We start from the raw sequence: 16,712 nt of genomic DNA, 5'->3' as shown, positions 1-16,712 counted from the left end.
GAAACCACAATGAGATATCACCTCACACTGAGTAGACTGACCATCATCAAAATTACAAGAGATAATGAGTGTTGGCAAAGGTGTAGAGAAATGGGAAGAACCCTCGTGCACTACTGGTGGAAATATAGATTGGTACAGCCGTTACCATGGAGCCATTACCAGTACAACATGGAGTTTCCTCAGAAAGTTAAAAATAGTATTTCCACATGATCCAGAAATTCGACTTCTGGGTATATACCCAAAGGAAACAGAATCACTATCCGGAAGAGATATCTGCACCCCATATTCGCTGCAGCATTATTCACAATAGTCAAGAGATGGAAGCAATCTAAGTGCCTATAAATGCATGAGTAGATGAAGAAAATATGCTCCACAGGCAGACACACAATCTCTCTGTCTCTCTGTCTCTCTGTCTCTCTCTCTCTCTCAAGCATTACACACACACTCACACACACAGACACAGACACACACACACACACACACACACACACACACACACACTCAAAGTGGAATATTATTCGGCCACGAAAAGGAAGAAAACCTTGCCAGTTGCAACAACATGGATGCACCTTGAGGGCATCATCCTAACTAAAATAAGTTGCATGGAGAAAAGCAGATACTGTGTGATCTCACTTATTTGTGGAATCTGAAAAATCCAAACTCCTAGAAGCAAAGTAGGCTGGCAGTTGCCAGGAGCTAGAGGCTGGTTTCATGGGGAGATGCTGGTCAAAGAGCATACATTTCCAGGTGTTCGATGAATAAGTTCTGGGGATCTAACATACAGCATGGTGGCTATGGTTAACAACACTACATTGTACACTGAAATGTTGCCATGGGAACAAATCTTAGATGTTCTCACCATAACAAACAAGGGAAGTCTGTGAAGTGATGGATGTGTTAACTAACTTTATTGTGGTTATCATTCCACAATATGTAGGCATATCAAATTATCACCTTAAGTCTGCACAATTGTATAGACCAATTATATCTCAACAAACGTGAGGAAAAAAAGAAAAATAAAACCAGACCTGCCTGCTGAGCTCTCATTTATTAGCAAACAGTACCTGACGGGTAGGAAAGCTGCTTCATCTCTCAAAGCTGAAAAAATGGCAAACATGTGCAGACTCTTGTCGTGCACACGCACTGACTCAGCTCATCCCCTTCACCCCCATCCTACAGATGAGCAAACTGAGAGACTGAACCACTGCGCATGCGGACTCAGCGGGTGATAAACAGAAGCAGGATGTGCTGAGCCTGGCGCTCTCCAGCATGCTGGTGGTCTCCTCTGCCTGTGTGGACATCCCTGTTTTTTCTACAAGGAACCAGCTGGTTTAAGATGCTGGCAGGTGGCTGAAAGAGTTCATTCCCAATGCCTCTTGAACACCTTCATTTAACTAGATTTGGGACCGGGAACAGTTTGCAAACTGGGTTCAACACCAGAATTTTTTTTTCATTCATTCTTTGAGGTGAAAGTCACAAAATGTACAATTAATCATTGTAAAAATGAGCAATTCAGTGGAATTTAGTACTTTCATAATGCTGTGCAATCCGCACTCTATCTAGTTCCAAATATTTCTGTCAACTCCAGAGTAAAACCTGTACCGTTTAAGCAGCGTCTATCCATTCCCCTGCTGGTCTTTGTCAATAAAGTTTTATTGGAACACAGCCACACTTACTGGCTTACTTGGCAACTACCACCATTCTTGTGCTACAATAGCAGAGATGAGAAGATAACAGTAGAGACCTAATGGCCCAGCAAGCCGAAAATATTACTGTCTGGTCCTTTACAAGAAATGTGTGAAGCCTCTGAGCAGTGACTTAGAGCACTAGCTTTGATGTGGGTCGTCATCCTCACTCATCGCTTTGCTGTATGACTTTGGGCGCCTCATTCGCACTCTGTGCCCCACTGTGCTCCTACACAAAGCAGGCAGCCAATCTATGCTCTGTGCTCTGCATGGAAAGCACTTAGCACAGAGCCCGGCATTAGGCAGGCAATCAGTGATGGTCAGTACTATTATCTTGACATTTGTGCCCTTATTTGATGTTCCAAATGACCCTGGGAGCCCAGAAAGGAGATATCTTTGTCTCCATTGTGCTGAGGGGGAATGAGGGTTTGAAACGGATCGGAACTTACTCAGGTCATGAAACAGTGACAGCCAAAGCCACAGCCACAGTCACAGCCACAGCCACAGCCACAGCCACAGCCACAGCCACAGCAAGGGCCTTGGGCTCATTCTCCCGCCACCTGCACCCACTGGTCACCTTGTGCAGGGGCAGGAAGCAGAGAGAAAGAGCATAAAACCCAAAGATCCAACTCGGATGTGTCCCAGCCCTGCCAGGCTCTGGGAATGGTGTGTGCCAGTTTGGGCATCTCAAGAACGTGCTGTGCACCCGAGAGTGGCTTCACCTCATTTCCCAAGTTCACGGATGTTGCTGACAGAGCACCCACCTTGCAGAACCCCTGGCTGCCTTGATGTGGAGGAGATGAAAGAAAACAACGTGTTTCTATTTCATCAGTGCCCTGCTCTCCTGAGCCTTCCTTCCTCTGGTCACATTTGCAAATTAAAATTAAACCCCACCAGGAAAGGGCTCCTCTCCCAGGCTTCCTGCTGAGCTGGCTTTGCTCTCTTTGAGGTTTTCAAAGCTTCTCTTAAGCAAATTCTTTAAATCCTCTTCCAGAGCCTTGATGTGTTCACAGGGCAACTGCTCCTGGCTCTGGGGTGAATCCAGCACTTTGTAAAGTTTGGGGGTGGGGTGGGGGGGGTGACAGTTCAGCTGGCCCTGCAAAAAGCCATTTTACAAACAGTCAGCATATCCCTGCAGCCAGAGACCTGATTCCTCACCAGCCAACAGAGGGAACTGGGAATCTGCCAGATGATAGATGGCAATACTCATTTCCTGGCACTTGAGCTATGACGAGGGATGGAGGGGACACTGGGGAATCTGCCCTAAGAGGTGAGCAAACAGCGAAATTCAGTCCTGCCTCTAACCCCTGCCTGGGGGTGTTTGCACAAAGGCAGGCAGGAGTGGTAATACTTTTAAAAGTTTGCCAGAAGCCAGAGGTGCTGGGTTTGATTGAAACTCCACGAGCCTCTTACTTAGCAAGTGATTTCTCATCCCCCCAAACACGCGTGCACCTCCTTGTCCAGGAGCCACACGGGTAAGTGGCCGGCAAGCTCACGCTTGGAGTGGATTCAAGCGCTTTCGTCGTGCCAGTTATAAAAACTGTAATTTTGATTCTCTGACGAAGAGAAGCACACAGAGCCCAGGGGAGGCACAGGGGCTTAGAGACACGGCCCAGCCCCCTGGCCCACTCTCCGCCTCCAGCCCTCCACTCAGCTCAGGAGGGCCTCCACCAGGCTTGGCTGCACCGGGAGCTCGCGGGGCAAGAGTGGACACCAATGTGTCTAATCCAGAATGCCCTCGATGGCCGAGACACATTCATTACCCCAAGGAAATTGGGGGTGCCACTGTCCAGACTGTCCAGAGAAGAGGACTCAGTGCGGAAAGGGTAAGAAGGAAATATCCACCATGAAAATCAAGTCAAAGTTCTCTCACAACACGGGTTTCCCAGCAATTCTCAATAGGATCTTGACACAGGGCTATAAAATAATATCCAGGCAACAATTTTACACCTTCCGTATTTCTCCTATTTCAGATCTAATTGATGTTTCAGAAAAGACAAGGCTCTTTTAAGGGGTGGTGTCGGACAGGCGCTTTCCTAGGAGAAACAGAAGAAACTCCACCAGGATCTAGGCACAGGGACACATCCCTGGGCAGGAAGGGACCTCAGATGCTGCACAGACAGCACTCACACTTGGCAGCATAAAAAATGAGAAATTTTACATAGCAAATGCCTTTGCAAACACATCAACAGGTAAATGAAAGCCTTGTGGGTTTTATTTTGTTTTAATTTTTTAATACTTATTTATTTATTTTTGAGAGAGAGAGACAGAGTGTGAGCAGGGGAGGGGCAGAGAGAGGTGGAGACACAGAATGTGAAGAGGCTCCAGGCTCTGAGCTGTCAGCACAGAGCACAACACGGGGCTCAAACCCACCAGCTGTGAGATCACGCATGGCCTGAGCCCCCAGGTGCCCCTAAATGAAGTCTTTGTAAAAAAAAGAAATACAGATCTTCCTGGACTCACGATGGGGTTGTATCCCTATCAACCCATCCTTCGTTGAAAACATCATTAAGTCTAAAATGCATGCATACGCCTGACCTCCCACACCTCAGAGCTCAGTCCAGCCTGCCTTCCATATGCAAGAACAGTCGTATGAGCCCACGGCTGGGCAGGACCGTTCATCCTAAATCCTATTGGATCAAGGAGTGCTGACTGCCTCGTGGAATGTACCAAATACTGTCCTGAAGTGGGAGCCAGAGGGACGCCTGGGTGCAGAGTGGCCACCAGCGTATGGGTTGGTGACACTTGTGGTCATGTGGCTAACTGGAGCCCGCGCTGCCCCACATCATAGGAGATGATCGGACCACACATCACTAACCCAGGAAGAGGTCCAAACCCGCAATCCCAAAGACGCTTTCCACTGAGTGCATGTTGCCTTCACGCCACGGAAAAGATGAAAAACGGTTAGGTCAAACCATCGGCAGTCTGGAGCCATCAGCATTTGCAGCAGATAAGAAGCAATGGGTGAACAGCTCCAACACGCACAGACCTTTGACAGAAAGGACAAGAAGAAACAACCCAGCCATTCGTCAATGAACAAAAGGATGTGCACAGTCAGTAAACCTCAAGAGCATCGCCAACCGACCGACAAACGTGAAAACAATTCTTAAACTCACTGGTCTTCAGGAAACGCTCATTAAAGCCACAGGAGTCATCACTGTACCCTCATCACACCGGCAATGATTTAGTGGAGTAGCCGCACCCAGAGCCGATGGAGACCCAGGCGGAAAGATCACCAAGGGCTCTGCGTGGCTGGGGGCAGGTGCGCCCCGGTCCCTGCAAGAACCTGCGGCTATTGGCTCCACAAGACGAGTGTGACGGTGGAAGCCGCCCTTCCCACCGCCCCACCAGCAACGCGGACCCCTCATCTCTTAACCTTTCATTCGGGAGAGCCTTCTTCGGCATATTTTGGGCACTCACGCAAACCTGTCGAATGACACACATGGCATGTCACAGGCTACAAGCTGCTCGGTGACACCGAGGAAGGTTCCAGAAGAAAGTCATCCCCACTCGCCGCTGATGCCACCACGCTCCCCATCTTGTAAGCAGTCGTGCAGGAGCACTGGATGGTTGCTCAGGGCCTCCCTCTGACTTAAGGAACCGGGGAGTCTAGCCAAAGACGGGCCCCCCAAGGTCCTCCCAGGAACTCTCACCTCCTAGCCACCTCTGCCAGCAGGACACAAGGAGATGAAATATGTGTCGTCGTCGAGGCACCTGGAGGTCTCAGTTGGTTGAGCGTCCGCCTCTTGGCTTTGGCTCCGGTCATGATCCCAGGGTCGTGTGATCCAGCCCCGTTATCGGGCTCCATGAGCCTGCTTAAGATTCTCGCCTTCTGTCTGCCCTCTTCCCCACTCGAGCTCTCTAAACATAAAAAGTGAAATTAAAATTTTTTTATAAGATTATGTGTAGCAGGCTCTCTTTCTCTCCACTGGCTGTTCCTCATCCACTTGGAATACGGTGATTTCAATCCCCGGGCTTCTAACCCTGCTTTGTCCTCACAACCTTTGGCTTCTCCTCACCTTCAAATTTCTCAAAGACACAGCACCAGCTTACTGTCTGAGTTCTTTCTGTTCATGCGTCCACCACTCTTCGTGCCCTGGCTTCCTCTCTCTGTAACTCAGGGAGGCTCCCTGGACTACTGCCAGAAAGTCCTTGTGGGCCTCAGCCAATGCTATCCCTGGTTGGTTTCTTTGACCTTCAAAGCATCTGATCTAATAGGAAGGGTTCTTTATCACACATCACACCTGGAGCTTGGTGGGTGCCAGACCCGTGTCTGTGGGCCAGATGAACAATTGAACAGAGCAGTAAGTATGTGGATGGGAAGGAGTCGGGAAGTCCCCCAAGAAGGCCCTAGCTGTATTTCCTTGATTTAAGGCAGAACAGAGGGGAATATGTGGCGTCTCTCTTTTTTAAAATTGACGTTAAAAAAATATCTTTACAATCCTTCCCATGGCTCCCCCAAAAGGGGGGAATGGGGAGAACTGTGCGCTCAGCTTTACAGAAAGTAAAAGTGTTCCTGTTACATACCACTGCAGATTTCACAACTAGGCTTGGGCACATTTGCTCTGGCTACCATTTACTGGAAGAAAAGCTGCTCCAGGAGAAGCCATAAAAACCGAGTGGATGGCGAGGTCCCTGCGGCCCGACTGGACCCTTGCACGCCTCCCCCTCCAGACACCATAAGCGGCCGTGTGATCTAGCCTGCACAAGACGTCCATGCGGCATGTGGCCACCTGTCAGCCATGCAAGAAACATGTGTCCTGGACTCACAAGGTGCCCGGCACTGGGAACCAGACAATGAGCTCTCCCACCCAGACCCCAATGGGCAGAACCACACGACGGACGAAAGAATGAAGTACAACATAAGATTGGATGGTGGCAGCAGCCAGAAGAAGGAGTCAGCAGGAAAGGTGATGGGCTGGGCATATGCAATGGTAGACCAGGTGCCCAGACCTGGCAGGGCAAAGGAAGAGGGCAAAGGGGAGGCCCCAGCCCCTGTGGTGACAGGCCTGAGCTCTTGGCTTGCTCCCTCAGGTTCAGAGATGTTGTACCTGGTGTGCCGGTGGCACCTGGGCTTTGGGCCACACTGGTGTAATCACCCCCTCTCCACCCGCGTCACGCTGTCTTGATGACTGGGGCATCTCTGTGCAGCTCTCCAGTGTCCATGGGAACTGTTGCCTCGCCTAAAGCTCAGGCAGTGCCTGGGACCGGTCAACCTGCCAGGTGCTTGCCAACTCCTTCCTCCGAGTGACCGACCCTCCCACTCTGTGTTCCACAGAGGACAGACCGACCATAAGGGATCGTGACACAGACCATTGGACTCTGGTCTCTATGGCTTCCAGAACCATCTCAGACAAGAGAGTCAGGCCCCCTGGGCCATGTCCATGTAGACATTTTACTCCCCATGGCTCAGTTCTGCACACGGGGCTTAGATGCAGTGGGTCCCATTTCTATCTTCCCATACACACAACCCCAAAAAGGGGAGGAAAGAGGCCTCAAGTGCCCTGGTCCTGACCTCCCTGTAACCATTCATACTTTCCTCAAATATAGAAATACCCAGTCGTCACAGCCACAGAATATAAGGTACACTTCCAGAGGGGACGCAGGGGAGGGAGAAAGCCTGCCCCCCTGTGTGCATGGGTGGGAAGTGTGGATGCAGACAGCCCGCACTCCAGGTCTACGCTCCGCTCTTAGACAAGGTGCCCGGTGGCCTAATAGAAGCAGAAACCAGGGCCGTGTAGCCATCCCGAGTGGTGGAGCGCCTGGCACGCTATCAACAGGTGTCAAACGGAAGGAGGGAGGATGCAGAACAAGGAGCTGGAGGAGTGTCAATCTTCCTGCTGACAACAGCTGACCCAGAAAACCAGGACAGACGCTCGCGGGTCTGCCAATACGTTACTCAGACATAACTTATCCTCGGGTCGTGAAAGCTTGGGGGCCGCTCCTTCCATGGCCATGGATAATAAGCCCTGCCAGATGCTCACAGGTGAGGGACTTCCAGCATCCACCTTCCTGGAGACAGCAGGTCACTTCCCCAGGTCACTGGTAAGAAAGACCTCCCACCGCCTGGGCACACATGCCACTCCCTCTCGTATATCCTTTGCTGCTGAGAAATTTAAAAGGAACCCTGGGGCTGCAGAGAGCCTCTCTGAGAAACCAACTCCTGGTGTGGGCCCAATCTTTCCAGGTGTCGAGCATTAATGGGGCAGGCTGAGATGTTGTGAATCTGATCCTCTGAACCTGAGCATTAATGTCGAGCATTAACGGGGAGCTCTACTCTGGGGGAAAGGTCACCCCGCATCACTTCCTGATTGCCCACGAGACACATGACAGAGAAGAGCGCCTAGTAAGGTTAGGGCCCTTCCCAGAGGTTCCAACCCATCCCAGCTGCGGAGGGTCCACTCACACAGAAGCCTTCTGCACTTTGGGTCAGAGAGTCAACCCAAAGGTCAGGTAGATGACCAGCCTGGCCTCAGAGGTGTGCTGCCTTGAGCCCTCCAGGACCGATGCACTCCTTGGGGGCAGCCCTCCCTGCCAGTCTGAAGCCGGGGGCCAGGAGCCTTGATATGGAAACGCCCCCTCTCCCCGACGGGAGGAATGCAATGTTCGTAAGCATGAGACCTGAGGGCCAGGACGCTGGGTTCAGGTCCTGGCTCCACTGCCTTGCCAAGCCTCAATTTCCCCTCTTTAAACTGGCAATAGTAACATCTGCTCCAGAATATAACTAAATCCGAGAAGAAGGAACAGTGTGAACCCACCACTGTCCTACTGGTATCGACCGAGCGGACACACGCAGCAGAGGCTCTTCAGCTCTTCCGATAAAGAGGAAAGCCTCAGTTCCATGGTGCTCTATCTAGCCTTGACACCTCACATACACTCATGTATCTTTTCAATAAAGAAAATAGATCTGGGGCTCTGACCCTTTGTTAATTGATGATCTCTAGCCAAAACGTATTCGCTTTTTATTGTATTCATCCCATTATCCCCTGTTAATATAAATGATACTAGTTTTCCATGCGTGGTACTGATTCCCTTTAAAATAAATTCACTTCAGTTTAATAAGTTACCTAAGGAAACGTAAGTGTGTATTACCACGTGAAAGAAGCCAATCTGACTCCAGTCTATGATTTTCTGGAAAAGGCGACACTAGAGAGACAGTAAACAGATCCGTGGTTTCCAGGGATATGTGAGGCGGAGGACCGGGGGGAGCACGGAGGACTTTCAGGACCGAGAAACCACAGTGTGTGGCGCTATGTTGGCGGGCCGTACCACCGCACATCAGTCTAGACCCACAGAATGCACACAGCGCCAAGAGTGAACCCTCAGGTGAACGATGGACTTTGGGTGATAATGACTCGTCCACGTGGTTCATGGACTGTAACAAATCCCGTGGGTACGGTGACGACGAGGGAGGCCGCGTCAGTGCGGGGCGGGTGGCATATGGAAACGTTTTTGGACCTTCCTCTTGCTCTCGATTTTGCTGTGGATCTAAAACTGCTCTAAAAAATAAAGTCTATTTTTAAAAAGGCAACTAAGAGGAGACAATGAGTAAATAATAAAAAAGGAAATATTTCAAAGTGGAAAACCGTGAAGATGGGCCGTGGTGGCAGGAGACATGGCCAAAGCAAACCACGGAGTAACGAAGTAAATGACTGAGGTTGGTAAAACACTGCCATCGGCACCTGGCACGTGTGACCCAGTGCTGCCCATACACGCGTGAAGGGTGGGAGGGCAGGAGAGAAGGACCTTGAACCACCACCAGGGCACCGCACCGGGTGGAGTCAACCTCCTGCAGGGCCTCCCAACACTGTACGCATGCACAAAGCCCCCTGGCAAACCCCTAGAAGGTTCTGGGTGCAAGTTTCTACTCGGCAACCGTCCAACCTCCAGGAACCTGTCTGGGGTGTTAAGAGGCAGTGTGGTGGTGGCCTCAGAAACAACACCAGGGACTTTCACCTTCTGGATGACAGCTAAGGGAGGGGCTTCCTATGGACACAATGTCCAGGGGTGGCTTCTCAGCCTGAGCTCTGGAGCCTTCCAGGCCATGGTGGTTGGCACTGGCCGGCAGGCAGCCGTGCGGTGCTCGGGGAGATGTCTTCCAGTGTGGGCATCTAGGATCCCAGCCTTGACACTCCTCCCACCTCAACCAGCAGAGGGGCTCAGTCTGGTCCTCAAATCCTCAGGGGCGTAGCATCACCCCCAGCCTTGGGCATGATGGGAAGACGTAAAGACGGCAGTCTTGCACGATGCATCTGTTCAGGGCAAGGAGTGCTGGGTGACTGACGACACCTGACCTATCCTTCCTCTGCTCCTCCAGAGCTCCCTGCGTATGTTCTCTTAGCCTTCCCAGATCTGTCCTCCAGGCAAACCCATGCCCATAAAACCCCCAGGGGCCTTGTCCTCAACCACACGCTTGTACAGGTAAAATGGCACCATCTGTGTTCTCCCGCCAGCCCTGTGGCTGGAGTGGAGGAGACCAAGGGAGCCACTGGACCTCCCCTCGCAATCCCTGTCCTGCCCTCTGCACTTCCCTAAGAAACTGTAAGGCCCCTCGCACCAATTCAAGGGTGACACGGTTCTCACACTGAAAAGACACGGATAGACACGGTTTCCATAGGAGAGAGGGAGGGAGAGAGAAATGAGCCTGGATTGCAAAGGGCCAACCGGAATTTAAATTTTTTTAACGCTATCAGGATAACCTTAGCTCTCCCCGTCTCCACTTCACTCTGATTAACTTTTCTGGGACAAATACATGGAAAGGGCCCACCCCAGACCCCGCGTAGCCGATCCATTTTCCTGCGGCCACTGAGGCACTGGCTTCACAGGTCAGGTGCACAATTGCGTCTCCTGAGCCGGGGCCTCTGCTGCTGCTGCAGATGCATTTGTCAAGTGACTCGATGTTACTTATTTCAACTACCATTTGTCTCTCGCTGCAATTTTCCTCGGCAAAGAGCGCCTGACTGTCCACTTTGGTGGGGAACTCAACACAAAGTCAATTACTGGAAAGAAAGAAAATGAGGAGCCTCGTACCTCTCCAGGCCATTTCTTCGAGAATGCACTTCCAGGCTCTGGTGCCACGTGGAGTGCTGGCAGGCCCCAGCAGTTCCTCCAACCAGGGGGCAGCCCACAGGGGCTGCCAGAACCAGCATACCCTGTGCTCCTGGGAGACACACACAAGACGGGACAAGCGGCAAGAACCTGAATGGCTCCTCCTCAGACTCCCATCCTTAAAACCCTGTAGCAATTTTATTATTCTATTCTAGTCTAGTCTCGTCTACTCTAGTCTATTTGAGTCTAGTCTAGTCTATTCTATTCTATTCTATTCTATTCTATTCTATTCTATTCTATTCTATTCTATTCTATTCTTCTACTCTACTCTACTCTACTCTACTCTACTCTACTCTACTCTACTCTACTCTACTCTACTCTACTCTATTCTATTCTATTCTATTCTATTCTATTCTATTCTATTCTATTCTATTCTATTCTATTCTATTCTATTCTATTCCAGTGTAGTCTAGTCTATTCTGTTCTAATCTAGTTTAGTCTAGTCTAGCCTAGTCTAGTTTATTTTAGTCCTATTCTATTCTGTTCTATTCTGTTCCATTCCATTCCGTTCTGTTCCGTTCCATTCCATTCCATTCCATTCTATTTTATCAGTCTATTTGTTCCTTCTCTTCACACTCGGGGAACACATGGGCAGAGAAACACAGCTATTGCTTTTCAACATAATTGGACCCGGTTATGGTATGTGTGTAATACTCTCCTCCCCAGCTCTGGGAGGTTTATCACGAGCCGACCACTGTCTGGTGGAGCCACTGGGAGCTATGTAAATACATTTTCTCTCCAGAGAAGCAGCATACTTGTGAAGGGCTTAATAACAGATACAAAAGGCTGGGCAATCTAGGAAGGAGGTGGCCACGGATTGGCTCAGCCTTCCTTCCACTTCTTCTTGATAATGTGATGGGTTTAAATAGTGCTGGCAAGTCCATGTTGCTCAAGTTGTCATTTTAAGGTGGCTTCTTCAGGTAGCAAACAATTATCCCATCAAAAGGGACCTAACTGTTCTCCATATTTGTCACATAAAAAGGGAACTGTGCAGATACCAGGAGTGAAAGACGGTCCCTGTATTTTTTTGTTGCTCTGACTGGATATCCCTGATGCTTTAATGCCTCCCCACATAAATCCCCGATGCCCTGCATAAACATACAACAGAAATGTGGTGTGTATGGGGGCAGCTGCACAGGGAGGCCTTCCAGACATCCTTGTGCAAGATGGCTCCGTGACAGGGTCCTCCAGGAGCCCTGGTGCTGGGAGATTCTTGGTTCGCTTCATGTTCTCATGGAGCTCACCACCCCCAGTGGCTGACCCAGTGCCTGGCATACAACAGGTGCTCAATGAATGTGTGTGAATGAATGAAGCAGTCAACATTCCATCACCTGGACCCCTGGTTTCATTCCAGAGGAGGGCCTTAAATGCCACGTGCAAGTCTGACTGGACGACACCCAGAGAAACCAGACTCGGTCTGCAGAGCATCATGTGATGCCAGTGAGCTCTCTTGGCTGATGTCGGTCAGTTCAGACCCTCTTAGGGACTTTAGACAGGTATTCCAGACTGTACACTCTGTGAGAGCAGGGACGTCCCTCGCCTGGGGCACTCTCCCGGGAAAGCACTAGTGTTGTGACACACAACCTAGTTTTGGCACACAACTAAGGGTTGATCACACAGGGTCATACGCGGACTTTGGTTATTCCAGCCACTCTGTATTATCATCTCTGCCTCCTTCTCCTCCTCCCCCTCCCCTCCCCCACCCCTCTGCCTCCTCCTCCTTCTCCTTCCACTCTTCCTCCCCCTTCCCCCACGCCCCTCCTTCTTCCACTCTTCCTCCTCCTCCCTCTCTCCTCCTCCTTCTTCTTTTATTAAATTTTTTTAACATTTATTCAGTTTTGAGAGACTGGCAGAGCATGTGCAGGGGAGGGGCAGAGAGAGGGGGAGACACAGAATCCAAAGCAGCTTCCAGGGTCCAAGCAATCAGCACAGAGCCCAACGTGGGGCCTGAACTCATGAACTGTGAGATCATGACCTGAGCCGAACTTGGTTGCTTAAGTGACGGAGCCACCCAGGCACCTCCTTCCTCTTCCGCTTCCCCTTCCCCTCCTCCTTCTCCTGTCCCTTGTCCCCCTCCTCCTTTTTTGAGACACTGAGAGCAAGCAGGAAAGGGACAGAGAGAGGGAGAGAGAGAATCGCAAGCAGCCTCCTCGTCAATGCAGAGCCTGACACAGGGCTCAATCCATGAACTGTGAGATCACGACCTAAGCTGAATTCAAGAGTCAAGACGGTCAACTGACTGAGACACGCGGGTGCCCCACTCGCTATCTTTGAGGCGTAAGTTACTTCCCTAAACCAGAATGGACTCGTAGACATTTCATCCATCTGCTATTCTCTCCCTCCTGGCAACCCTCCTTCACATCCACCAAGGTCCTAGCCTAGGAGGCCTTCCCCAGTGATGATGACGTGATATAGGGAAGTACCTGCTCTGGCATCGGAGGGATGGGGCCAGAACACTAAGAACCTGCTTTGTCCGTGGGGCTCGCTCCCTTTGTGAGGGTGCCCGCTCGCATTCACCACCCCTGGCTCTCAGTGTCTCCAGCTGCAGGAGCCCGTGGCACCACACGGTGGACCGGCCCCTTGCTCACACAGTCACATGACCTGCTGAGGGAGACAAGAACCATGAGAGGATTGGAAGCAGGGTGACATCGCCCTACCGGCCGTTAGCAGGCTCCCACTGGCCACCATGTAGACACTGAAATGGGGTAAGGATGGGCAGGACGGAAGTTCAGCAGCCACGGCAGTTCTGCAGGTGCCCAAGTGGTGTTGGCTAGAAGCTACCTATCTATGTCGGCTGGCTTCTGGATGTATTTGGAAGGTGTTGCTGAAAGGCACGGTGATGGATTATGTGTGAGGTGTAGGAAAAGAGGAGCCAGGATGACACGGTGATCCTGCTGGAGCACCTGGATGGACACTGTTGAAATCTGCGAGGATGGGAAAGACTTCGCAGAGAAAGCTTCGGAGGCGGGAGCTGAGCTCCCCACGCATCAAGTGTGAGATGGTCTCCTGACGTCCAAGTAGAGACACGCCGATGGCACTCAACTCTCGAGAGAGGGAGTGAGTGCAGAGACAGGAGGTCCTCAGGCTTAGCACAAGTCTCTCCCCACCCGATGCTCAGGGACGGGGACGCCTGACCATCTGAAAGGCCCTGTGGCTCCTTCCCTGAGCTCAGCCGCTCTCACAAAGGCACCGCAAAGTCACCCAAAGGAGGGGAAACAAGCAACTTGAAAATGCATGCCTTCCTCTGCTGCCACATCTCTAAATTAAATTTCAAGGACTCGCCAGGAAAATGTGCTCCTTTATATGTTTCCATAAATCGCTCATTTCGATGCTGCATGTCTCTTTTTTTATTATAGGAGGAGCTAAAAAAAGTTAAATAATCTACATGAGCAATATTTTACCTTTTAAAAGATATTGCCTTCTAACTAGACGGAGTTCATAGAGCTTTGCATGCAAAGCATCCCCACGCTTGGTGTGTGAGCATCCAGGTGGCTGCTGTGTGAGACACTGTGTCTTCGTGTCGAGGGGCCAGCTGACAGCTCTCCAGGTCCCTAAGGAGACCTGACCGGCAGGTAACTGCTGCTTACACCTCAATTTCTGTCTACACTTCTTTTTCTCTCTTGGAAGTGAGTTCCCATGTTTTCAGGATTATTTTGTGTAAGCTGACCAAACAGAAGGTCATGTTTAGAGTTACCGTCTTTGGAACAGAGAGAGGAATACAGACGCATGTGCGTATGTGTGACAAAAGTAAGCCCTCTTTTACACGCTTCCTCCACTGAAGAGTAACAACAAAACTGGAGCACTTCCACCTGAGGATGTGTCAGACGCTGTGGAGACTCTGACACACCATCCCACAGGTATCACTGTTCTGCGATCTCTGGTCTGGGGATGACATCCTGGATGTTGGAAAGACCCAGGTCCTTGTGAGCTCCCGCTGTCACAGTGCCTCCCAGAAGACTCCCTCTCAAACAGGACGAAAAACGTCCTATGAAGTGGACCATTTTTTTTTTTTAATTTGGAAAGAGGGAGCATGAGCAGAAGAGGGGTGGAGGGGGAAGGCAGAGAGAGGGAGAGACAGGGAGAGAGAGGAGGGAGAGAAAGAGAGAGGGAGAGAGAGAGAGAGGGAGGTAGAAGGAGGGGAGAGGGACAGAGAGAAAGAGAGAGAGAGAGAGAGAGAGAGAGAGAGAGAGAGAGAGAGAGAGAGAGAGAGGGAGAGAGAGAATCCCAAGCAGGCTCCACACTAAGGGCAGAGAGTGATGCAGGGCTCAATTTTACAGTCCTGGGATCATGACCTGAGCCAAAGTCAAGAAGATTCAGATGCTAAACCAACTGAGCCACACAGGCTCAGTCTTGTGAAGTGGACAGTCATTACCACTGATGATACCTTAAACATCTCAACACAAAATGCTTGGACATATGCTCACTTACTCTCTGCTCACCTCTGGGAAAACACACCCCCTCTGCCTTCTGGTTTCTGGCTCGCAGCTACCATGCCTGCAGCGCACTTCCCACCCACCAAACGTGCTGTGAGGACATAGGCAATTTGAAGCGCCAGCAGGTATCACCATCAGTGGGAATTGTGACACCTTCTTTCAATCCTTTATTGCAGATTCATGGAAACTGAATTTGAAAGAAAAATTTTACTACCTTGCCCATTTTAAGTCTTTCCAAAAATTCGACTGTTTTTATACAAACAAAGGCCTTCTTCCTGTTCGTGCTGAAAAGTCATTGTTTTATGTAATATTTAGTCACGTGATGTAATTACACGAACTGGTGCAATTGGCATAAACAGATGTGGGAACAGACTTAATTGGCTCTTAGCGCACACACAAGGCCAGAGCCGGAGACGCACCTGAGGACCGCAGGGGGAGGTGGCTTGCAGCCTGCAGGTGTTCAACGGTCACCGCCTGGACAGGATCTCTTCATCCCACAAATCGGTAAATGGGGGCAGACACAGACAGATGGCTTTTCTCTGGCCAGTGCTCCCTCCAAGGCTGCAGCGTCCACCTAGCACCTCACCTGGCATAAAGTGGGCCCGTGATCCCCAGAAGGCAAGAGAACATGGAAGGGCATGAGTGCCTGCGGGCCACCCATGGGGTCGGAGAGGTCAGGCGGCGGTGAGCGGGCCGCTGTGCAGGGCTCGGGACAGAGACCTGTCCGAGAGCCCCAGCCTCAAGCAAGGAGCTGTGAGCCCCTCAGTCCTGGTGCTCTGGCAGCCGAACGTCCCAGGTCAGGTTCATGGGTTCATCCCCTGGGAAGAGAGGAAGATTCTCCTGCTTCCTCCAGTCTGGCATCCGAGCAGCTCCACTGAGGCCGCAGATGATAGAGGAGACCAGTGGTGCGTTCATCCCCTGGTACAATCATCCTGGGCTCCGCCCACCTCTCTGCTGACAGCAGGTGGTGGTTAGCTCTGAGACTCGGTGCTGCAGGAGCACGCTGGCCAGGGGCAGGACAGCCGAGCCTCTCCAGAGGGAAACCATACTCCACCCGGAAAACTTCTGCTCCCGAGAAACCCACAATGCAGATGCCAAGAGAAAAGTTCAACCCAGGCTGAGGGGACTGAGGCAGGGAGCCCCGTGTTCGCTTGGCAGGCCCGGTGACAGTGCCCCCGGCCCCTTCTCACCTGCCCCGTCATGAAGACTCTCCTTTCCATCTGTTCTGTTTTAACCAAAGGACCAGAGGGCTTCCCAAACCCTCTCCCAGGAAACAATAGTTACCGATACAGGAACAGATAATATTCCTTGAGCACTCAGTGGTGCCAGGCATTGTACAGAGAGCTTTGACTGAAGGCTCTCTGCAGAGGGTGAACAGTGCCCCCTCGCCCCCAATTACATTTGCATCCTGGAAGCTGTGAATGTCACTTCTGGAAAAGGGTCTTTGCAGATGGAGTTATGTGAAGCATCTCGAGATGAGCTCATA

The sequence above is a fragment of the Panthera onca genome (assembly GCF_046562875.1).
Source record: "Panthera onca isolate mPanOnc1 chromosome Y unlocalized genomic scaffold, mPanOnc1 haplotype 2 h2.ChrY_unloc_1, whole genome shotgun sequence".
NCBI lineage: Eukaryota > Metazoa > Chordata > Mammalia > Carnivora > Felidae > Panthera > Panthera onca.
This window is presented reverse-complemented; position numbering follows the sequence as displayed.